This window comes from Podarcis gaigeae (assembly GCF_964106915.1).
Source record: "Podarcis gaigeae genome assembly, chromosome: 8".
NCBI lineage: Eukaryota > Metazoa > Chordata > Lepidosauria > Squamata > Lacertidae > Podarcis > Podarcis gaigeae.
In genome coordinates this window covers 18462068-18486063 of record NC_139684.1, presented here as the reverse complement: position 1 = coordinate 18486063, position 23996 = coordinate 18462068, and the positions used below count along the sequence as shown (strand labels likewise).

The 23996-nt window shown below is 45.7% G+C and overlaps 1 protein-coding gene and 1 long non-coding RNA gene across 3 annotated transcripts in view; one reads left to right on the top strand and one right to left on the bottom strand.

The window, feature by feature from the left end:
- The window catches only part of PERM1 (PPARGC1 and ESRR induced regulator, muscle 1), a 74503-nt gene that overhangs the window by 5095 nt on the left and 45412 nt on the right, over positions 1-23996 (top strand). The window contains exon 1 of one of the 2 annotated variants that reach the window (XM_083752599.1): positions 17762-17976. The exons of the other annotated variant lie outside the window; for it this stretch is intronic. The gene's annotated coding sequence lies outside the window, so the exon portion shown is untranslated. Of the gene's footprint in view, positions 1-17761; positions 17977-23996 lie in introns of those variants that run through there. 2 annotated transcript variants of the gene reach the window in all.
- LOC310850923 lies at positions 6502-10753 on the bottom strand. The gene is made up of 3 exons (XR_014567479.1): positions 10711-10753; positions 8777-8903; positions 6502-7254 (listed from the first exon to the last, which is right to left on the bottom strand). It is a non-coding gene; the product is annotated as an uncharacterized lncRNA (long non-coding RNA).

Sequence of the window (23996 nt, the reverse complement as noted above, 5' to 3'; positions counted from 1 at the left end):
TAGATGCATTTCCCAGCCCTATCTGGAGATGCTGGGTGGTTAGGAAAATAGAAAGCACATGAATTCCTGCAAAGAACCAAGAAAACGGAAGTTTGTGCAGGGTACTGGGAATCATAGCTTTGTGAGAAGCAAACTACAGTTCCCAGGATTCTTTGGGAAAGACATACGCTTTTTTGCATATATGCAGCCTTAGTATAGCACAGCTTTCTAGTTTCCTAACCACTGGAAGGCAATAGTTTGCAAGTTAAAGGATGCTGGCAGAAAGCACATTTAGAAACCCAACCTTAATATTTTCATACAACTGGGCCAGAATGGCAACTAGTTTGACATTGCCCACAAGAACGCCACAGAACAGATCACTTGCTCTATAATTTTGTTTTTCAGAATACATCCATGCCATATATTTGAAGCACATAAATTCCCCTAAAGAATCTTGGGAACTGCTAGTTAACCAAAGTCTCCGAACATGTTATTGGAACAGCTAGCTGGGACAGGAGCTATGGTCCAGCAAAGCAGTTTCCTTAACAAATGTCAGGAACTTTATTATAATTGACATGTAAAGAAGCTGATGTTCTGACAAGTGTTCTGCCCTCTTGCCTAGCAAATACGGGTGTCACCAACTGATTGCATTTTTATTGCAGAGAAAACTACATAACAAACTACAGTTCCCATGATGCTTCTAGGAGAAGCCATGTGCTTCAAATGTGTGGTTCAGAGGTGACCTTACCCCTTCTGTTAAGTCTCTTGAACCAAGTAGAAAGCAAACACAAAGAGCTGGTGGATTTTGTTATTTCTTTCTTTCTTTCAACATCCCCACTCCACCATGCTCTTTCAGTGGTCAACATTTGATGCTTAGCCCCCGCCCCACCCGCTCTCTCTTTCTCTCTTTTAAAAAAGAAAGGAGGTATGGAAAAGTTTACTTGGCCATAGGATGAATAGATGGCAATTAAAAGAAAAGGACAATGCCTGGCCCTTGTGCAGAGGTACGAGTTTAGCTATTAAAGGCTACGGCTTAGGTCAGATTGGGACCATATGTCACCATTCCAAAGCATAGTGGTGCTTGGTATCCCTGGATTCCAAATCAGCTGGGCCTATTGTCTCTGTGCCTGGGTGAGCCCCCCTCCCCACCCCCCAACATATATTCATAGCCCACACGAAGGGCCGCCTAGAAGACAGAAACAAATTGATACATACAAGCGCCCACCACCATTGGGGCTCACATGACACATTTTAAGCAGACAATAAAAGCACATTTCAGACTGTTTAAAAAATCTTGAGAAAGGATCGGTTGCCACGGCGATCAGATGGTAGGCCCCTCCGACGCGGCCCATTAAACTCCAATTGCACCTTATTCATTAGGACTGACTCTCAGGCGGTAAAAGGAGGGGGAAAGCAGGAAGAAAAGGACTTTTTTAAACGGGGTGGGCCTAGGGAGAATGAATCTGTGCAATAACCAGTTTGTTCATCAATTCAGGTGTTGTTTAATTTGTCCTGTTCAGGGGCTCCCTTTGTTTAAGCCCATCGCCCCATTGACTTATAATTTCCAGCACTCTATTAAGATGGGTTTCTCCAAACCCATGGGCATCACTTCATTGCTTAAAGCAATGGGGGGGGGGGGGAAGAATGGAATAAATCAAAGATGGGGAGATTTTCACTTTAGGAGTTGATGATGGAAAGGCTTGTAATTTCGGAGACACCTCTTGGCTGGATGTTTTGCAGCAACAAAAGAGAGAGGAGCATTTGCCTCTCCTTAGGCGTGTCAAGGATGCAGTGCTCAGAGTGTGGGCCACGTTTCTCTCTCATATTAAACTTTGCTCTGTTTGGGGACGGTGTGCTGGTAATGTGCCCCAGAGATTTTCAGGAGGCAGAGAGAACAGAAAAGACCTTTTGAACTTTAAAACACAAAAGGTGTTAAGTTGTTACCACCCGACCATATTTGGTGAAGTTAAAAAAAACACACCTAATGCTGCCAAAGTAATGAAAATGTTCAGATCTACAAAGGCCTGTAACTTAATGTTGTTCAATGCCCAAAGAAGTGAAGGCAAGGAAAATACCAGCCTGCATGTCTGAGGGTAGAACCAGCCCTAAACATTTTGGTGCCTGAGGTGAAAAGATCCAAAGTACACCCCATACCTAGTAACCGGAAAATACTTAGCCCTGAATAACTTTGCTAGTTTCACCGAAACTCACTCAAAATTCCACAGACACCCCCCTTTTTTTTGCCTGAGGTGGCAGCCTTCCAAATAATCTTAATATTTCAAATCAGGCTATATCTAGCAAAACAAACAAACAAACAAACTATATAAGTGCAGAACTTGCTGGACCTTTTCTTCACTATTATGAAAAATAATAATTCCCCCCTTGCACTGATGGTCCTCAGACTTTTCTGCCTATGGAGGAACCCTCAAAGGGGCATCTGCCATGTGAGCTGTTAAAAGTGCTGCGTTTCTGTCAGGCAAAAAGGGAGCAATCGGAACCCAGCCTTCACCAATATGAATTCTGTTTTTAAGTGAGAAGGGAGCCATGTCACAAACTGCTATGTTTTGTAGTTCTCCCTCTTCCCGGGCAACTCTGGGAGCTGTAGTTCTGTGAGCGAAATAGGCGGTTGGCACCCTTTACAGTTCCCACAATCCTTTGGGGGGGGGAGCAATGACTTTTTAATTGTTATAATGGTGCTTTAAATATATGGACCCAAGAACTACATGCAGCCCTTCCCACACCTCCTTGAGCTATCATAACTAGTTTCACAGCTCTCAATCCTGCCCTGTGACTGGCAAGTTTGCACTCAAAGCAGAATCACGGCCATCTTGGTTCAGTAAGCCCACCAAATTAGAACGGAATAAGATGTCCACCCATGTTTGGTGAATGGCAGCACAGCAGAGAAAATCAAGATTCCCACCAGTTCCTTAAGTCCCAATTATTCCCAGATTATCTTTTGAAATCGGGAGATCTCAGCTGAATAAACCAGTTGCCTGAATTACTGACAGCCGGGTGAATCGCTAAGGAGAGCAAAGAGGGAGCTGAGCTCCGCGGGTTAAAGGTGCCAGTCCCCTTTGGTGACCTCTGGGGGCAAGGGATGCTGTGTTATTGACTGACGGGCAGATAAACAGCCGCACCGTTTGCTGTCTCCTTTGGCATGCCAGTCAGGCAAACAACAGAGGGCAAGGGCCTTCCCGAAGTTAAAGAATAACTGTTTGGAGGAGGACGGGAGACCCTGGCAGCTTCATCCTTGCTCTGGGGGCTTCAAATCAAGCGTGGGGTAAACAGCTTCAGAAAGGAAGAGAGGCAAAAGTCACCTCCGTGGTTACCGAAAGGGGTTTTGCTCTCTAGCAACGAAGGCTTCCCCCCTGTTTTTGCCCAGACTCTATTAAACGGCTTTCCTCATCTATCTATCTATCTATCTATCTATCTATCTATCTATCTATCTATCATCTATCTATCTATCATCTATCTATCTATCTATCTATCTATCTATCTATCATCTATCTATCTATCATCTATCCATCCATCTATCCCTCACTCCCACCCACCCACCCTCATTGTGCATGGCAGCAGTAAGCAAAGAAGAGATCTCTCCTTTGAGAGGCACAGACAGTTGCTAAGAGGAGAGATAAATGCCTTTCCTGCCAGGGGACGACTTGTATCTGACCTCACCTCACTCCAAGAGGCTCAATTTCTGTGCAAGGGTTTATGCTATTCACTATCTAGGCCTGCAGAAAATTGCTCTGAACATCTGCACACCTTACATGACTGGTAGGGCTAAATTTGGCTTGGGGAGAATGGTTGCCCCATATTAGTTGGGTGGCTTCTCCCTTGACCCTGCCCTTTGCCCCCTTGCACTTGAAAAACAGACATGGAGAAGAAAGTCTCCGAGAATGCAGTGTTTCATTCACCCTTCTCCCTCAGCTTCCCATTGTGAATGAATAACCTGCACCTCAAGACACATAACTAAAATCTGAATACTGGGCCTCAGAGCTAAACAGCACTCAGCTCTGGAGCCTTCCATTTTACACACCAAGCTACACCTGTTTTTGGCTGTAGCATCCCAGGTAGTTGACTGAAAACTGACCCTTGCGGGCTCCCTTGAACTTGCAGACAGATCTGCCTTTTTCAGTCTGAGCCATTCAGTTAACAGTGGCTTCAGGTATCCCTGTTGCATCTCCTTCACACCCAGTGGATAGTAAAGACAGGTGTAACTATGCAATAGCGTGAATGGTCACCACTGTTCCTGTTACTAACTGCATTCGACAGAGCTCAAGAGGACATCATCATCATCATTATTTCATTGCTTTTTACACGAAAGTGCTTCAAGGCAACTTACAATGTAAGAACAAGAAACATTAAAACCAAATGTAAGGACCACAATAAAACAAGAACCTAAAATACCTATATATAATTTTATATAAAAAAGGACAGATTCAACCCACACCACTAAAAGAATGAACAATAAAAAGAGGCCATGGACATTATCCCCCAAATTAAAAGTCAAAGCCTGAGTAAATAAAAATGTTTTTGGCTGGTGCCTAAAAACAGACAATAATTGCTCCAGGCGTGACTCCCTGGGGAGAGCTTTCCATAAAAGCACAACTGAAAAAGCCCTCAGAATAGGGATGCATGGAGAAAAGGACCTCAGATGACAAACACAGGGTCTAGCTTGGCTCATGCCTAGATTTCTTCCCATGTTATCCTCACAGTCCTATAAGGTAGGTTTGGCTGATAGATAGCCTGGCCCAAGTTATCCTAGTCAGCTCTAGGGTGAGTAGGGATTTCAGCCAATGTCTCCCCAGTACAAGGCTACTCTATCTGCTATACCACACTGTCCAATGGCCATTTAACTTCAAAGTCCCACTAATGTCTATGGTATGCATCCAGTGTACGTTATTTTCAGTGTTCATTATATTAGTTACTTCACTTTTTGAAAACAAATAGCAGTTTATCAGAAAGTTTGTGTCTGAAAATGCAATGGTGTTGTTAAGGAGTGGGGATGGGGAGAAAAGAGGAGAGTTAAATTATAAATAAAGCTGGGGGGGAGTTTTTGCACTGCAATGAGACTATTGATTTCATTGTGAGCATAGGAACAAGAGAAGGTCCAAAATCAAAGCATTCCGTGGTCATTTTTCTATCAAAAAGTAATGTTGGGTGAATAACCTATTTACATGCCAATGTGCATTGCTGAACTGACCCAGAATGGGGGTGGGATGGGGGGAACATACAAGCCTTCTATTATCAGCAATCAATAATTGCTAGAGTTCCTGGGAGTCACCCTACTAAGAAGACGTTAACGAGGTGCTCCCTTGCACAAGGAGAGACAGCGAACGAGGTTTTAATTGGCAATAGATTATATTTATCAAACTGACAGCAAAGAGGGGTCGAGGGGCAGTCCTCTTGGACGCTGTGTGGGTGGGGTGGGGGGGAGTAAGGGTTTAAAGGTTGGAGAGGAGGAGGGTGATGGAGGGGAGCAAGACCCTTCCCATAATCTCACATCATTCTGAATTATTCATTAGAGTCCTTCAAGAGGGTGGATAAATCAAGGGTGAAACAAAGAATGCAAGATGCTATTGTGCTATCACTTGAAGCCAACTAAGACCCAAGCCAAGTGATGATGAAGGGGGACAGCTAAGGGGAAGGCGAGCAGGAAAGAGAAGAAGAGAGCGCCATTTGAGGTCATTTAGCAATATGGAGTGGCAAAGTTATTAAGAAGTGTTTAAGAGATGAAACTGGATATTTTGGTTAACCTTAGCTCATTTGAAAGGTCACCTACTGGGTAAAGTTAAACCGTATAATCTGGGGGGGGGGAAGCAGAATAATAATAAATTATTATTATTACAGTATTATTATTATTATTATTATTATTATTATTATTATTATTATTATTATTATATACTGTCCTACACCCACAGGTCTCTGGATGGTTCACAAGATAAAATCACAATATAAAAACACAGAATACATAATCAAAATAAAAACAGAAACAACCGAATGAACCACCACACCAAAATTTAAAAAAAACCAACCCACATTTTAAAAGGGCATTGGATGACAATCAACCAAAGGCTTGGTTAAAGAGGAATGTTTTTGCCTGGCAACTAAAGGTGTATATTGAAGGAGCCAGGCAAGCCTGCCAGGGGAGAGCATTCCACAAGTGGGGAGCCACTGAAAAAAAGGCCGATTCTCGTGTTGCCCTCCTCCAGACCTCTTGTGAAGGACGCACATGAAGATGGGTCTCAGAAGCTGATCTTAGGATCTGGGTAGGTTCAAATGGAATGAGGTGCTCCTTGCAGTATTGCGGTCTGGAGCCATTTATTATTTACTACATGTACACCACGCCACATGGATCTCCTCTTTGGGCTTGGGAGACCTGAATTCAAATCCTCACTGAACTCAGCCAGTTACAAATCTCACAGGAGAGGCCCTGGGTGATTTACTATTTCTCAGTCTAGCCTTCTTCACAGGGCTAGAGCAAGGGCAGAATGAGACAACCATCTGCATTTCTTTCTGATGCTAAAGAAAATAGAATGCTTATTTGGCAATCAGAATGCCACATCTCCATCTATTCACAAAGCGAAATAAGGACACTTGTGTATTTGTAATACCTTTTATCATTCCAGTCATCACTGCTAGAGCCTCTCTGCCCTTCTTTGAATGCTGACCTGCTAAGACATCCTCCCCCACCCAATTTTCAAAAGTGTATTCATCACAGCACTAAATTACTTAAATCAAACAAAATGTATGAACTTGGGTCAAACCATTCCAAAGAACAATACAGTCTTAATGTAAATAAAAGAGGGAAATTAATAACATTGTGTTTAAAAATTCAACAAAAAAACTCACCAATATACACATTTTGCTGCAGACTTCTTCTTCTTTGGCAATCACTTGTAGCCAAGTAAGATTGTCTTCCATGAACATGGTCTAAGAGTGAGTCAGTACACAACTGTGGAAGCCAATTCTGGATCCACACGTCCTTCCACAATAGGGACATAGGTTTCCAGGCGGGAGTTGATCACAGTGTGGATTTGCCAAGTGTGCCTTCCTCTTAGCATGTTTCTCCCTTGCATTCTGAGTTTGAGTGTCTTCAAAGTCCATGACACCTTTGGTAAAGGTTGTCTCCAGTTGGAATGCTTGCAGGCCAGTGTTTCCTAATTGTCAGTGTTGATACTACATTTTTTAAGATATGCCTTGAGAGAGTCTTTAAACATCTTTTGCTGACCACCAGCATTACACAGAATCACAGTACTGAGTACAAGAAAAAGCCTATAAAACAATGCAAAGTCAAGTTCAGCAATAACCAATGCTGATTCAATTACTGAAAAAGTCTTTCATCTCTATTAAATGCCTACTGGATACCAAAGCATGCATTCTTAAGGTTACTAAATGGAGCTTCTTACAAAGCACCTTTCATGCTTATTCCTAGTCATTACTTTTATTGTGAATTCATGATTATTTGTGCTGGTGATGGTATTTGGGGTGGTTATACATCATCCCTCTTTCAACACTGTTTGTCCTTGCAAAGGTTTGGGGGCAGACATACTGCTTCGTTTGCAACCAGCAGTGCATGTCCCTCATAATTTATGCCTGAAACTTTCCATACCACAGATGATCCAGGGTGGTTGTTCTTTGTCCCAACTTTTGTTGCATTCTAGTGCAAGAGTGCCCCTCCAACTGGTAATAATGTGCTAACACTGGGGAAGCATGGAAGAACTCATAAAGCAGAATGAGGTTAGGATGTTTATAGATATCCATCACTAATGCACAACGAGTGCATCAATGGCATGCCTTCTGAAGTGTTAGTAATCAATCACAATTTGCTTCTTATAAAACAAAAAACTTGAGAATGTTTAATATAACATATAAGCTTACAATGTATCTAATGCCTATGCCTATATAATTATACTGTCCTTATTTCAAAGATTTGCAAACCATCTTTGGATAACTGAAAGGTTTATAAGACACCTTTTGGAGTTATAAGACACCTTTTGGAGTAACCTCACAAGACAGCTTCTATACAGTATTTAAATGCAAAAATAAAATAAAAATGCAACCAAAGTTTTTATATATAAAAAACCATCATACAATAATATATATATATATATATATATATATATATATATATATATATATATATGCGCAGGTTTTGGTGTCCTCGGGTGTCTTCCCGTGTAAAAACTTTTACACGGGAAGACACCCGAGGACACCAAAACCTGCATTCCTGTACCCGTGAAAATCTACGAAAGCATATATATATATATATATATTTAAAAAACCACTGGTTGTATCAAATGTTACTCCTACTCAGATCAGACCCATTGAAATTAATAGACATGACTATGAGCCAGTGTGATGCAGTGGTTAGAGTGTTTAACTAGGACATGAGAGACCAGGGTTCAAATCCCCACTCAGCGATGAAGCTCCCAGAGTGACCTTGGGCCAGTCATGACCTCTTAGTCTAACCTTCCTAATAGTTTCTCCACCCCCTTGATTAAATGTGGATGCGTTTCTCAGAACTGGGGGCATCACCCTGTTCCATGCACTGTTTTTTAGCAAGATGTCTTCCACCAGTGAGCAGAGTAAAACCTTCTCTGTGGCATCCTTGCTATGGAACCACCTTCCCAGAAAAACTTGCCAACCACCTTTCTCCAGAGTGCCTCCTTCTGTGTGCACATTCTACTTCTGCTTCCATTAAGCAGGTTGCGCAGGGTTTGATCTCATTTCCAAAAAGCCAAATGAATAAACCTGTTTGACCAACTGTAGGGATGGAAATTAATGTGTCACATACCTCCTGGGAAGTAGAAGCTTTTTCCAACCACTTTCCACTTGCTTTTAAAAAAGCAAAAACAAAACTATTGTCTGTCTCCAGCTTTGAGATCTGGCTTCTTTTATTCTTCTTCCTTTCCCTGCCTGAGCTGAGAAAAGAAAAGGACGGGGGGGAATAATCTAATGAAATATTTAAGATTTTGGTGGGCAAGAGAGTCTCGAGAAGGTATTGTTTGCTCCCGTCTTTTGTGAGGAAGATGGGAGATGGCTGTAAGCAGGTTGCCAGGGGCCGCACCATATTGATGGGAACGGAGTTGGCATTGGCTACAGCTGTGGTATCTCGATTCCCAGCTGAGACACCAGCCTGGAAGCCTTTGTCCAGCTTTGTGAAGAGGACCCGGAGGGGCCAAATTTACACAGACTTGATTGCAATTGCTACTAGGCTTTCTTTCTCCCCCTTGCTTTGTCTCCTGTTAGAAAATGGGAGAAGAGAGAGGGCACACGGGGGAGGGGGGGTTGACAAGAAATGATGAATTTCATCACTGCTGGGCCACATAATAAACTCAAACACAGGCGAAACCCCCAGCTTTTCCCCTTCCCTCTCTTAAAGACATCTCCCACTGCTTTGCCTTCTTGGAACCTGATTTTTTCCCACTAACTGCTGCCTGATTTATAGCCGCTCCCTTAGAGGGAGCATTTGTGGCAGAAGCCGTTTAGCAAGGGGCTGACATTTCGCTTAAGCAACTGTGAAAGGGCAAATTTTCCCTGAAACAGAGCTGCAGAAGAATTATGCTCAGTGGCTTCGTTTTGCCCCTCCAGTTCTTCTTGTGGCCACCAGCAGTCCTCACTGCACACACACACTACATAACATTGAATTGCATACTTGGACTCTCTCCATTACTGAATCCACAGTACCATTCCTCGGTTCCGTTCTCATCAGATCACAGCATACATTTAAATCACCTTTATGCCACTTTAACAGTCATGGCTCATCCCCTCCACAGCCAAGATTTATGGGAGTCGCAGTTTAGCCCTCACAGAGCTACAACTCTCAGCACCCTTAACAAACTACAGTTCCCAGAATTCTTTGGGCGAAACTATGCACTTTAAATATGTGTTAAATGTGCTTTAGATGTATGGTGCAGAAGTGGTCAAAGCACCGATGAATTTAACAGTCTGGGGTTCAGACTTGGGATATGTGCGGTTGGGCACAATGCCATCTGTGGATCCAATTCCATGCCACTTATCAACACTGTCCATGAATTTGCCATCTCACTCTAGGCGGGGGGGCGGGGAGGATGGGGATAGGGGATCTTCCCACTCCAATCAGCACCAGATTTAGGGTGGTGCGGGCAGTTTCCCTACACAGGGCACCAAGGGAGCACAGAACAAGAACAACAACAACAACAATCTACTCAATACTTGACGGGGCGAAAATTTTATTCTCACTCAGGGTGCAATGTTACTAAGTCCGCCCCTGCTCCCACCTGAACACCAAATTTATTTGGAAAGAAACTGGTTGCATGATGCTAAAATGCACATAAAAATCAGTGTGGTTAGAGGGTTGGACACCTGTGTACTCTCTCACCCTCCTCACCCCCCCACCACCACCTTGCAGTCCCCTTGATTCACAGCTTGTTGTGGGGATTAAATCAGGGTGAGAACCATTTGAGCTCCTTGGAGAAAAAGGATGGGATATAAATGCAATAAATAAATCTCTCACAGAAACCCACACCCACACCACATTCACAAACTCCTAGATGAAGGACTAGCCTCATGTGCAGGCCAGAGCTTCTCCTCCAGCCCAATCTGTACCACAACCCAATAAAAATATGACATGGCGCATGGAGACTGCAGTTGCTGCTGCTCCTTGCTTTTGTCGCTGCCCCACGGTGGAGGCGGTTCCATTAGGGAGAATAGGGCACTGCTCCACCAACTTCACTCTGCCCTTCTTACAACCAGTCCACGGGATGGCAACTTCTTCCATTTCAGTGTTGTCCTTCTAGAATTGTGCAGCAAAGAAGAGGAGGGTGGGGACAAAAGTACAATGGGTTGGATCTGCCTCTCAGTGGCTCTGGCTGTGGCTGTCATTGTCTCTGGCTCCACCTTCCGTTTGGCCTCCCTGCCTTCCGTTCTGCCATTCCCAGTGGGCAGCAGCCATCAGTGCTGCCCTCCTGTGTAGATTTTGCCAGTGAACAGGCAAGAAGTTATAACTGTGGAATTCACTGCCAAAAGATGTAATGACGGCCACCAACGTGGATGGCTTTTAAAGGGGTTTTGGCTTGGACATACCAAGGGGCAGGGGTCCTGTGCTGATAACACCCAAGAGAGTCTGCAGGGAAGGAGGCAGTCTTTGTGATATTGGGGGAGGGGCTTATGTTAATTAGCACTTTAATGACAAATTTAGGGCTTCTCAAACTGGTCCATGGGCTACCAGGGGCCTGCAAGTTTCGTTCAGGTGGCCCTTGGCCCATCTGCAGCAAACCTGTTTATTTTCCATTGCGTTTTTATTGCTGCTTTTATCTCTTCTATTGTACTTTATTCCACTGCAATTTGAATGCTATGGAATGGCAAATTGCATTTCAAATAAAACACAACATATTAAGAAACAAAAGAAGCAATAGCAATTCAGTTAAAAGCCAATGCAGCACCTAAGAGCACAGAAGATTATAGTTGCCGCAAAACCAGTATATGGTCCACCAAGACCATTAGCAATTTTCAAGTGGTCCACAGGGGGTGGACGAGTTTCGGAACCACAGGAAAAGTGAATTGTGCCCCAGCAATGAACTGGCAAGCCAGTCTTTCAAAAGATGCACGCAAGGGAGTTACTGCTTCAGTACATCCTCCCATGTCTTCCTCTCTGCCACACACTCCCAAGCAGTGAATTCCACTCTTTTAACAGACTTTCTCAGGTCCCTTAACAGGGAGCTGGAGCAACTTATGAAGGTTACATCCTTCTCAAGAGGCCTGTAATTTCTTCATTTAAGTGGGTGGGCATGACTGTAGTTTTTCGGTTTTTGTTTTGTTTTGTTTGGAGAAGGGCAGGAGGGAGGGAGGAGAAGAAACGAGTAATGTGATTGAATGTGCGTGTGTTGCTTCATTAGAAGGCTGGTGGGGTCCCCCATCCCCACCCCCTTCCCCTGCCTCGTGACATGGAAGGCTGGCACGCAAAGCTGCGTAGTTAGTTGTTATTAATGACCCTGGCTCTGGTTTGGTCCTCAAGGGACAATCTGACTTTAATAAGCCACAGCTGGAGGGTGGTTTCCGGGCCTGCCGCTGAGGAGGGAGAGAAAACATTTCAGGCACAGGGGAGACTCAAGCAGAACAGGGCTATAAGAAGAAGCTGTGTGGATGGGGACCACACTGCTGTGTTGACAAGCTTGTGTCTCAAGGTGTGTGTTTTTATTGTACAATTGGACAAAAAAAGGGGGGAGAACTGGGGGGGAACCAAGTGTGCTGTTGGAAAGCTGATAATGTGCAGTTCAAAAGTGTGTGGCGAAGGGAGGGAAGATTAGCGTGGTATCCAACTAAGTTTTACTTAGCATAGACCCATTGACATTAATAGACCTAAGTTAGGCCATATTTGCACTATGTATTTACAGGCAGGATCATATCACATTAAACAGTCATGACTCCCCCCCCCCACGAAGCATGGTTTGTTAAGTGTGGTGAGGGTTGTTAGGAGACCCACCTTTTCCCCTCACAGAGATATAATTCTCAGAATGCTTTAACAGTCATCGCGTCTTCCCAGGAAACTCTGGGAATTACAGTTCTGTGAGAGGAACAGGGTTTTCCTAGCAGCTCTCAGCATCCCATGATGAAAAGTCCAGCATCCTGTTCTCACAGTAGCCAACCAGATACCGCAAAGGGAAGTCCACAAGCACAACAGTGCTCTTCTCTCCTGTAGCTTCCAGAAATTGGTATTCAGAGCCATACATTTTAAACACATTTAAATCACACCCACCCTCAAAAGCGTAATGGGAACTATAGTTTGTTAAGGGTGCTAAGAACTGTCGCCATGTGAGGGGTAAACTATGGTTCCCATAATTCTTTAAGGGGCAGGTGTGCTTTAAATGTGTGGTGTTTAGATAGTTGTAGCAGCAGCAGCAACAAGGGGGAAGAGCGGCACCCAACCCAGGGACTGATAAAAGACTGGTTGAAATCACAGAGGGATGGGTGGTTTTAGGAAGGAGAGGGACAGGAAGCCTTCTTCCTAAGGAGGGAGGGAGAGAAAAGGGAGAAATCGTTGCAAAACATTAGAGAGAAAAGAATTGGCGTCGCCCCCTCTAAATTTGGGCTCCCTAATGCATTTTTCTGCTGTCAGGTTGGGTCACCCAAACTAAGCTGTGAGCGGTGACCTTGACAAGGAACCAACTTCCACGAGCCAAGAGGAGGGAGGGAAGGAGGTCTGTGGGGAGGGAGGGAGCATGGTTAAAGAAAAGCACCTTCTTTTCAGTATGTACACAAGGAGCGGAGGTTGACACGCCGACCTCAACGCTTGGCGGCCGCCCAGCTGGTTACACGACTTGGCAAGGGAGAGCGTGAGAAAGCAGGGGGCAAGAGCTGAGTGTCATCGCAGCTGCAAAAAAAGGGAAAGGGGGGCTGGGTGGGGAACACTGTGCTGAACAGAAGAAGGGGGGGGAAACCACCCTAATTAGAAAAATATGCGGCCAGAGGCCTTTCCGCCGTGAAAACACAGCCACATTGACCCTCTCCTGCCAAATGTGCAATCTAAGTTATTTGAGGCTATGGAGTGTGGGATTTTTTAACTAGGCTGCAACAGGGTATGCCGAGGAGGAAAATGGACTGGGAGTCGGGGTGGAAGGGTAGAAAAAGCTCCACAGGGACCATAACTCAAAGCTGTCATCGCAAAGGGTTGGAAAGGAGAAGAAGCAACATCACTTCCTAAAAGGGACAAAACTTCATTGCAGCTTCCTAGACCCTGTTGTTGTTCTTGCTGCTCCTCCTGGTAGTTGTTTTTTGAACTCTTTTCTGCAGAGGCCCTTTGCAATCAAACAACAATGCTTGAAAATCCTGTACTTGGGAACAACGTTTGAAATGAAACCCCAAACCACCCATACTTGGAAAAAAAAAAAATTTAGTGTTTGATGTATTTGTTCTCAAACCAGGTTCAATCCAACTAGCTCAGGCAGTATTCAAACTTAAGGCAGGCATGTATATTTGAGACAGCCCCCACACATGTGCAGACAACAGCTTAATGAACAGAGGCTTGGTGGGGGGGTGATTGCAGGGGAGGGGGAACCAAAAGGATCATGCATGTTGGATGAAGACATCCCCATCCCCTCTCTGATGTGTGCAACCATTCAGATGTGCCAGAACTGGCTGCTTACCACATTGTGAAATAAATGAAGCAGTACCAGGGCCGGCAAGGTGAAGTGACTGCCTCAGGTAGCAGGATTCACAGGGACAGCAGATCCTGATGTCAATCTTCCTCCCTCCCTTGTTCCTGGTATAGATCTTCCCTCACCCCTTCTTCCCTGGTGGGGAGGGGAGTGCAATTTTGAAGTCTGCCTGAGGTGCCAAATTATATTGGGAAACGTGTAGCCCAGTGTTGTTCTTGTTGGATTCCCTGATCATGATCAGGGCTGGACTCCTTTGGTCATCCCTGACCATAGGCCAAGCTGGATGGGATTGATGGGAGTTGGAGAGGGCCACAAGTTCCCCACTCCAGTTTTAACCAATCAAATCTGGAGCAACCACTCATGCAGATACACAGCGGGGAGCCTCCTTTCTGGATGATGCTTAACAGCTCCCAGAAGCCTCTTTCCTAGCCCCACCTCTCCTCCCGTTTCCTTTGGCTCTCTCCGCAATCTGTTTCTGACAGAAAAGGCACATGGGCATTATTGGTGCACATGATGGTGTAGGGAATGAGGAAGCTGAAGGCCTCCAGAAGCTGGACTTCAATTCCCATCACCTCTGACTGTTGGCCAAGCTGGGGTTTGTGTCCAACAACATCCAGAGAACCACACAGGTTCCCCATTCCCAAATTACCATCTAAATAACCCTTTCTCAACCTGTGGGTCCCCAGATGTTGTTGAACTACAATTTCCAGCACCCCTAGCTAGCAAGGCAAGAGCTCAGGGATGATGGGAGTTGTAATCCAACATCTGGGGACCCACAGGTTGAGAACTGCTGAAAATGCAGGGGTGGTAGGTTGGAACTAGAATATCATCAACTCCGGAGTCTAAAGTTACCTAACTGTACCACCAAATATCCTCAGGGATATTTTATTGAGAGGCATACTGCCTCCAACGGTAGATGGCATAACTAGGGGCTGGTCAGGTTGGCCTCCACCAAGAGCGCAGGCCCAGGGGGGCACAAAAATAATGGCTCTCCACTCTAGCTCGTAGTGGCTAGGAGCCTTCCCACCTACCGGTGCATTGCTTGGACCACACCACACGCAAGCTCCCTTGGGTGCTATTGAAAGTGTGTGGAGTTCCCAGCAGGCCTCAGAGGGAAGAAAGACGAGGAAACAGGCGAAAGTTTCAGGGGAAGGAAGGAAGGAAGGAAGGAAGGAAGGAAGTTAGGAAGGAAGGAAAGCAGACAGTGGAGGGAGGGAGGGAAGGAAGGAGGAAAGCACAGAAGGGCACAAGGAATCGTGGGGGGCGCTGATACAGTTCCTTACCAAGGGTGCAAGGGAGCCTAGATATGTCTCTCACAGTAGGGGTAGAGCATGCACAACAGAGTTAGTAGCCTAGCCATCGGTAGACAATCCATGGCCCTAGAGACAAGCCTTGGAGACTTGGCAGCCCTTAAGTAGATTCTGGGGGATCTTGTATGCTCATAGTGATCAGAACCAGGCAGGAGCTCCTGATAGAACCTTTCCAGGGTTTTTTTGAAGAAATGATGTTTTGAATGCCACTGATTTAACTGGTACATCAGTGTGCATGCCAATAATGTCTATGTGTCTCTTCTGCTTGTGGGAGGGTGAGCCAGAATCGAGAGGCAGATTGCGTAGAGCCAGGGGAAATGGGAGGAGGGCATGGGCTAGGAAAGAGGCTCTCTCTCTGTGTGTAGTTTATTGACACACGACTGCAGCTCAGCTATCCCGAGCTGTGTGGGTGGCTCCGTGCGGATGCCTGCCAGGCTCCTCTTTTCCCAGACACGAAGCAGACGGCTTGTCACACAAAGAAAGTGGTCATTATGGGACACTCTCTCTCTCTCTCTCTCTCTCTCTCTCTCTGTGTGTGTGTGTGTGTGTGTGCTTGTGTCTCCCTCGTCCCTTCTCCCTGCCAAAGCTGCAAACAGTAGAAGTTCATTTTCAAAGGAGCGGGGATGGGCCACACATCAATTCATGACCTGCCAATGCTTTTGTTTTTTAAAAAAATTGGGGCCTGGGGTGAACCTGTGATGTGTGTTGGGGAATGTGGAGGGGCAAAGGGCTCTAGTCTAGAGCATGGGTAGGCAAACTAAGGCCCGGGGGCCAGATCCGGCCCAATTGCCTTCTAAATCTGGCCCACGGACGGTCCAGGAATCAGCGTGTTTCTACATGAGTAGAATGTGTCCTTTTATTTACAATGCATCTCTGGGTTATTTGTGGGGCATAGGAATTTGTGCATTTCCCCCCTCCAAAATATAGTCCGGCCCCCCACAAGGTCTGAGGGACAGTGGACCAGCCCCCTGCTGAAAAGGTTTGCTGACCCCTGCTATAGAGAGATGAGTTTCCTGGAATGCTAATAGGGGGCAGTAATGGAGGTGGCACAAGGTGAAGTGCTTTGTGCATACATATGTGCTCATGCACGTGCACACTCAAGAACAGCTTCCTGGAACAGGTCAATAGCCCATATAGCCCAACCTCCTGTTCTCACGTTGACCAACTAGATACCTGTGCTAAGCCTGCAAGCACAGCAGTACTCTAGCAACTGGTATTCAGAAGCATCACTGTCTCCAGCGGTGGAGGCAGAACATAGCCATCAGGGATAGTAGCTATTGATAGCCTTGTCCTCTGTGAATTTGTCCTATCCTCTTTTAAAGCCATCCAAGTTGGTGGCCATCCTTGCCTCTTGTGGGAGTGAGTTCCATAGTTTAATTGTGTGCTGTGTGAAGAAGCACTTGCTTTTCATCTGGCTTGAATTTTCCAGCTTTGATGGATGTCCCAAAGTTCTACAAAGAAAAGCTTTTTTCTCTATCTGCTTTATCCATGCCATGCTTAATTTTATACTCCTCTATCCTGTCACCTCTTACTTGCCTTTTCTCCTAATAAAGAAGCCCCAAATGTTGTAACCTTTCCTCATAGTGGAGTTGCTCCATGCCCTTGATTGTTTCAGCTGCCCCTTTCTGAACCCTTCCACCCTTTGGAGAAACAGGGACTTAAACATTTAAATATTAAGGAAGGATTTAATATTTTAGAAAAGAGAGAGAGAGAGAGAGAGAGAGAGAGAGAGAGAGAGAGAGAGAGAGAAGGGAGGTAAGGAAAGTGTTCCTTGCTGCACTGATGACTACTGTATAATCTCCCCCATGCCACCTCATGTACACACTAAACTAAAGGCAAATGGAGTCAAAGGGTTGTATCCAAATCAGTCATAATCAGTGTAGATCCACTGAAGATAATACATATGACTAACTTAGGTCCATTAATTTCAGGGTGTCTCCTCTGAGTAGCACTTAGCTGCATAAAACCCAAATAACCTTTGCATACTGATTTCCCCCTTCCAAACCTCTTTCCAGGGCCACTCCAAGGAGCAGGGAAGCTTTTTTCCCTTTCCTCCTTCCTCCTCCTCTTTCTTTTTTAAAAGTTCGTCTCATTTTATTTTTCTGAAGTTAAGCAGCCCTCGGAATGAATGCATTAACTGGTACCCTGGAAGCCTGACTCATTTTTATGATAGCACGAGCTTGACTTTAAAAAAACAGAAAAGAAAGAAAAAAGAGCAGGGAAGGGAGAGGGAAAGACACAAGGTTTTTATTCTCCTCTCCCATCCAGGGCCAAGTGAAATGGGAGTTATTTGATAATATTTATGGTGTCTCCAGTTGCAGATGACAGTGCTGCATTACTGAAACGGCTCACGGGATGGAGGAGCCAGAGAAGGATCATGTCTGCATGACAGGCTGAGTGGATGCTTAAATAAGGCAGAGCTTTGGGCTGATGATTTGCTTTAGCTGTGGCCAAGGGTGAGGGAAACCCACCTCCTGGGCCAACTTTGACAACTGAACATGACAACACACCTGTCAGTCACATGGCAACATGACAACGCCATATAATTGGTGAGTTGCCCTGCCCCACCTGTCAAAATCCCTTGCATGGGGTTCCCAAATACCCCAAAGCTAGCTGGCTATCAAGGATTTGGGAACCACAACAGAAGCAGCAATGCAAATCCTGTGGTTGGTGCTTTGGGGATCACTGAGCAAAGCATTTCTTTCTCCCCTCCCCACCAGTGTGTTTGTGTGGGGGAGCTACATTTTACTGGCATTGCTGTGCACAAGAGCCGGTAGAGCGTGAGGCTCAATTCTCTCACACAACTGATGTCGGGGGGGGGGGGGAGGGTTCTCTCTTCCCTCCCTGCAACATAAGAATATAACCACCTCTGAAAAGTTTGGAAACTACAGCTGTTGCAAAAACATTCCTTGTCATTCACGTCTTTGGCTGATTAAACCATCTATGACATTTTAAAAGTTTTTTGGGGGAGTATTGTTTTGGTTTGCGGGGCTTTTGTGTTTTTCGGTTTTATGTTGTATATTTTGGGGGTTATTTAAGAGGATGATGGCCTGTGATCATTGGATGAAGGGCAGTATATAAATTTAATATATAAATAAATAGTGTAAGACAAGCCAGTTGGAGCAAGCCAATGGCCCATTTAGTCCAGCATCTTGTTCCCACAATATGCTAGCCAATCAGATGTCCATATGAAAAGCTCACAAGAAGAACCTGAACACAATAGCCCTCTGTGCACCTGCAATTCCTAGCTGCTGGCATAATGCCTCTGACAGTAGAGGTAGAACAAAGCCATTGTGGCTAGTAGCCATTGATAGTCTTGTCCTCGCTTATTTTGACTAATCCTCTTAGAAGAACAGTAATGTCAGTTGATAGACAGGTGGGTGTGGTTTGGGGAAAAACAGTTTTTGGGCCACATTGGACACATGCACCCTTGGGGTCTAAGATTGGTCCACAGGCTAGAATCCCCCCACCCCTGGCATAAAATCTTTTGGGTACTACTTGTTACCACACTTGGAGATGCCAGAGATTGAACTTGGGAACTTCTGCATGAGGGAACCTGGGAACTTCTGTATTCAGCTGTGGTTTCTTTCTAAGTGCACATCTCAGGCTTGAACAGGACACACAGGAGCCATGTAAATTCTGCCCTGCCCTCCCACTGACTTCCAAATGTCAGTTTTGGACTTAGTTTAGATGACCTGAGTGACCTATCCTGGAGGATGATGGGCTGTTGAGTGCAGTATTCGATATTTGGCAGTGGGTGTATACAGGCTTTGCCCAAGTTGCACACATAGTACTCTGGACAGATTATTCTCCCTGTGAATTTCAGCTTTCTTTTCTTCTGTCTTAAAAACACAACCACCAAGTTTCTAGTCCTTAACATTGAAAATGATTTGGTTCAAAGTGTAATTCTGAGGTTCCGGCTGTGTGATCCCTCATTATTCAGCTGAGTGGAGGAATTGCACCCAGGACTCTGTCCCAGCATTGTGCTGGCAGCTGGTGCTGAACTGGCTGGCAGAATAAGATTTGCAGAAATCAGAGCGCAGGGCTTCAGCATCTTGCCTGTCCCCATCTGCCAGGCTCTATGTGCACCATTTAAACCACACCCGTTCCCCCTTACCAATCCTGGGGACTGTAGTTTACCCCACACCAAGGTAAAATTCTCAGCACCCTTAACAAACTACTGTCCCCAGGGTTCTTTGAGGGAAGACACATGCTTTAAATGTATGAAGTGCACACGCTATATAGTTGCCAGTGCACTGCCAAAGGCTGGAAGGTAAACAGAAAGGCTGGCAGTTCTCATGCTCTTTGTGGGGAAAGCTGTACTGCCGCCCGCATCCCAGATGGAGACCTCACATGAACCAAATCAGCTTCCCGTTTGGTTGTGTGCGCTCCAACCCACAAAGTGAACTTCTGAGCCCAGCAAACAGAGACACAGGCTGTGTCAACTAACTGGAAGGACAGAGCAAGGAGAAGGGTGGAAAGTGGCTGGCGGGGAGGCAATACATACTGGCAAAAGGAGACACAAAGATACCTCATTTAAGGGAAACCTCTGACTGGATTGCGGCTAAGGCAGCATACGCATTACAGTTTACTCCCACTGCTGGTGTCTGAGGCCAAGTACTCGCAATGTTAGCATTTCTTGAGAAATGCTGTTGCTCAGTGTGTTTTGTCCCAAACCAACTTCACTCAGTTCGAAAAAGCAAGCCATGGTTAAACTCGGGTGTGTGCATTTGAGACATCGGTTGTGAATGCACAGATGCAAGCACACGGACATATGATGGCTTCATTGAATAGGAATTTGGGCAGGGGCTGCAGGTGCAGGGAAACTAAACAGGTAATGCACATTGAGTGAAGACATCCCCCCACCTGTGTGCACAGGAATGCAAAAATGTGACTCGAATGCAGTCAGGCATGGGGTGGGGAATGGCCTTGCCCAGCTGCTGTGTATATCGCATAAAGACACTTGCATAAGTATACACTCCCATTTACTTTCCATCCAGTGCACCCCCACCATTGGTTTTAGGAAGCCATGTACACACGGCATTATTTGTTTAATTTATATTCCACCCTTCCTCCCCAGGGAGCGCAGGGAGCGTAGGGCAGCAAACAGATAACACGATTTAAAAACAAAAACAGTCTAAAACACAATTACAAACATCCCAAAGCAGAAGGCTCCAGGTTCAATTTCAAATGGTATCTCCAGGTAGGGTTGTGAAGTATCACCTGCCTGGGAAACTCTGCAGAACTGTTGACAAGCCAGGGTTTTCTGCGGGTTGATGTTTGTTCCGATTCAGCAACAAGCAGCGTTTTTCCTGGGGAAAGCGTTGCTATGTGTGTGCATGGGGACGGGGTGGGGGGACACCTCTCGGCCCTGTGACTTGAAATCAGGGGAACAGCAGAAGTGTGGATGGGACTTCAGTGTGTAGACAATACAGAACCAGATAGTCCGACTCCAGAAAGCGGCTTCCTGTTTTCCGCTCGCCCCGTGCACGCACAGCGCTCCTGGGCTACGCAATAGCTGTTCGCTGGCGATGTTGTGAGGTTGGTTGGGTGTGTGTTTGTTTGCGCGCGCGCTTCTCTAAACCGGGCGGCTGGGCGAGCGCACCGCACGGCAACCCTCCCCTCGCGCGCCCTCTTTGGGAGCCGAGGCCTTCTTGGGGATGGGAACGAAACAAAAGGAGGCACACGTGAGGCTCCTCCTCCTCCTCCTCCTTTCCCCTGTGCTGCGCTCGCTCTCTCAGTCACGCGGCCGGCTTGCTTTTGCCCTCCTGCTCCTCCCCCTTTCCTAGCTGCGCTCTCCTTCGCTCAGTCGCGTGGCCCTGGCTCAGCCCTCGGTGGCGCGTGCGGGCCGTGCGCTCTCCCTTTCGCCCTCCTCGCCCCCACCACCTCAGTCCTCGAGACCCGCAGCTGGTTACGTGCGCGTGGCAGATCCAAAGCAGGGCCCAGTTTTCCATGCATAGGCTGTAATCTAAAGAAGAAGAAAAGTGGGGGAGGGGGGAAGCATTTGAGAGGCGGCGCGGTGTAGTGGTTGTACTCGAGGATTGGAACGAGGCCATGGGTGCAAGATCCCCACGTAACCACGAAGTGTGGCTTTCGGCTAGTTTTTGTCTGTCAGGCTAGCCCACCTCCTAAGGGTGTTGTGACGATAAAATGAGGAGGGGGAGAAGAATTTGCCTTGAGCGGCTCCTTGAGAAAAGATGGGATATGGATGTAAAGAAGAAGAATATGTAGATGGAATGTCCCTTCTCCACACATGAATTTGTAGAGATGTGCATAGATGCTAGGAAAGGATATATTTTATTAGATATTATCCATCCTTCAGTTAATCACAGCTTCTGTTCTCAGTTGGGAAGAGGGAGGTTTCTCCAAAAGTACTGCCTCTTTAAGTTACAACTTATTTATTTGCAATATTGTCAGTTAAAAAAAAGAAAAGCAAATGTGTCTTCTAACAATGCACATCAGGGAAAACATTTAGTGAGGAAGGCACCCAAGTGGCAAAGTTCATTTCTGAGGGTGGGTGGTTAAGGAAACAGAAAATGTGTTTACCTATGGAGGGTACATCTGTCAGGGGAGAGTGACTTGTTGGTGGGGTTGCTTGCCCTCCTCACTCCCCTCTTCCACTTACTACTATCATGCACAGTGTTGGCATTAGCATTCCATCTAAGACTCAGCTCCCAAGTTGCAGATGGTAGCAAAGAGACATATTTTAGACCAAGAGCCCATCTCATCCAACATCTTGTTTTCCACAAGTTGCCAATCAGATGCTTTTGGGATGCCTACAAACCGTATTACGAAGGCAACAGACCTATGACCATAAGAAGTGACCCTACTCTAACCGGCAGTGGCACTTGAGAGTTTCAGGGAGGGAGTTCAGTTCCTACCTGGAGATGTCAGGGCTGGGGGGTTGACCTTGGACCTTCTGCATGCTCTAACTACTGTGCTACCGCCCTTCCCTCCCTAATTCAGCATAACTTGCTCTGCTGATCATGAGAAGAAACAAGGAACTTTATAGAACAGAGCATGTGACACTTCCTTGTAATAAGACTATATGCCTACCCAGCCCAGTGCTCTCTATTTTGTCTGGCAGTGAAAGGACCCAGCCAGGCCCAGAGCTCCCTGCAAAAGAACTTAGGAAATGGTCAATAACTCTTCCTTTTGCCACCACTTTGTCTAATGGTGGGGCTGGCACAGTTCCCAGCGCACCAACTGTTGTCCCATCATAGGAAGTTGCCTTCTACTGACTCAGACCATTGGTACATCCAGCTCAGCATTGTCTACACAGACTGGCAGTGGCTCTCCACAGTTTTGGGCAGGGGGCACTCCCAGCTTTATTTGGAGATATAAGGGATTGAACCGGGGCCTTCTGCAGGCAAAGCAGGTGATCTAACCACTGAACTATGGTCCACTCCAAATGCCAATGATTGAATTTAGCATGTAGCCATATAACAGTAGAAAGACCCAACAGTGTGACTCAGTATGAGGCTTCATCATAATGCCATTCTCCCCCCCACCTTTTGCTTCTCCCTCTATTTTGTGGGGCAAGGGCATTCGTGGCTTGTTTGCCACCTATGCAGTTAAATGCACATGTCATCAAGGTTTGTGTTTTTAAGGATAGGAAAGAGAAGTGCACCTACTGTTGCCACTGGCTTTATTTGGATTTTATGTATATTTTAATATTTAACTGATTTTACATAGGTTTTTCCCCCCAACACATTAGTGTTGGAGTGTTATTCTGTAAGACCGCTTTGGGTTTTCTTGGATGGGAAGAGTGGTCTATGAATGATTGCAACCAGTGATAAGAAATAAATATTATCTTTCACTTAACTCTGCATCCAGCCATCCATTTCACGGGCACAGGATAGGGTTAGCAATATTAGGGAACCAGTGCCCCCTTTCCTCCTTTTCTTTGTAATAACCCCACTGTCTGAAAAAGCCCAGTAAAAAAAAAGAGAAATCTAAATTCTGGAATCTTTCCAGTTTTGACTCACTGGAGGTCAAACATCTCATCGCAGGGAAAACAGCTACAGGAAGCTGGTGGGGAGAAGGAAGGCAGGCACAGGAGTGGGGGGGGACGGGCGGGGGAGCTGTCAGGAGGCCTCTGAAGCTTTTACGTTCCCAGAACTCAGCAGGCCTGCAGCTTTCTACCCTGTTAATCCTTTCCAAGTTCCGTCCTTGCTGTAAGGCATGCCTTGTTACGAAATCTGCAAAGACCAGGTCTGCCTGCCAAAAAAGGAGAACTAGTCTGTTGTGTCCACCAACAGTTCAAAATGCTCTCACAACTCCAAAAAGGCACAGGCTGCGATTTTATTTAAAACAAAAACAAAAAAACCTTGAAATTGTTTCAAACCAACAAACAAGCCACCAAACTGTCCTTTTGGGATGACATCTGCTTGACAAAATAATTAAGCTGATATATTTTATACATGACAAAATAATTAATCTGGTCTGCTTTAGTTTAGGCTGGTTTGGGAAGCAATATCTTTTTTAAAAATAAAAAAAACTATAACTCTCCATGGGCTAGCTGCATATGGATTTTTAAAAACCCTTTGCACATGCTCGTATGTACTTT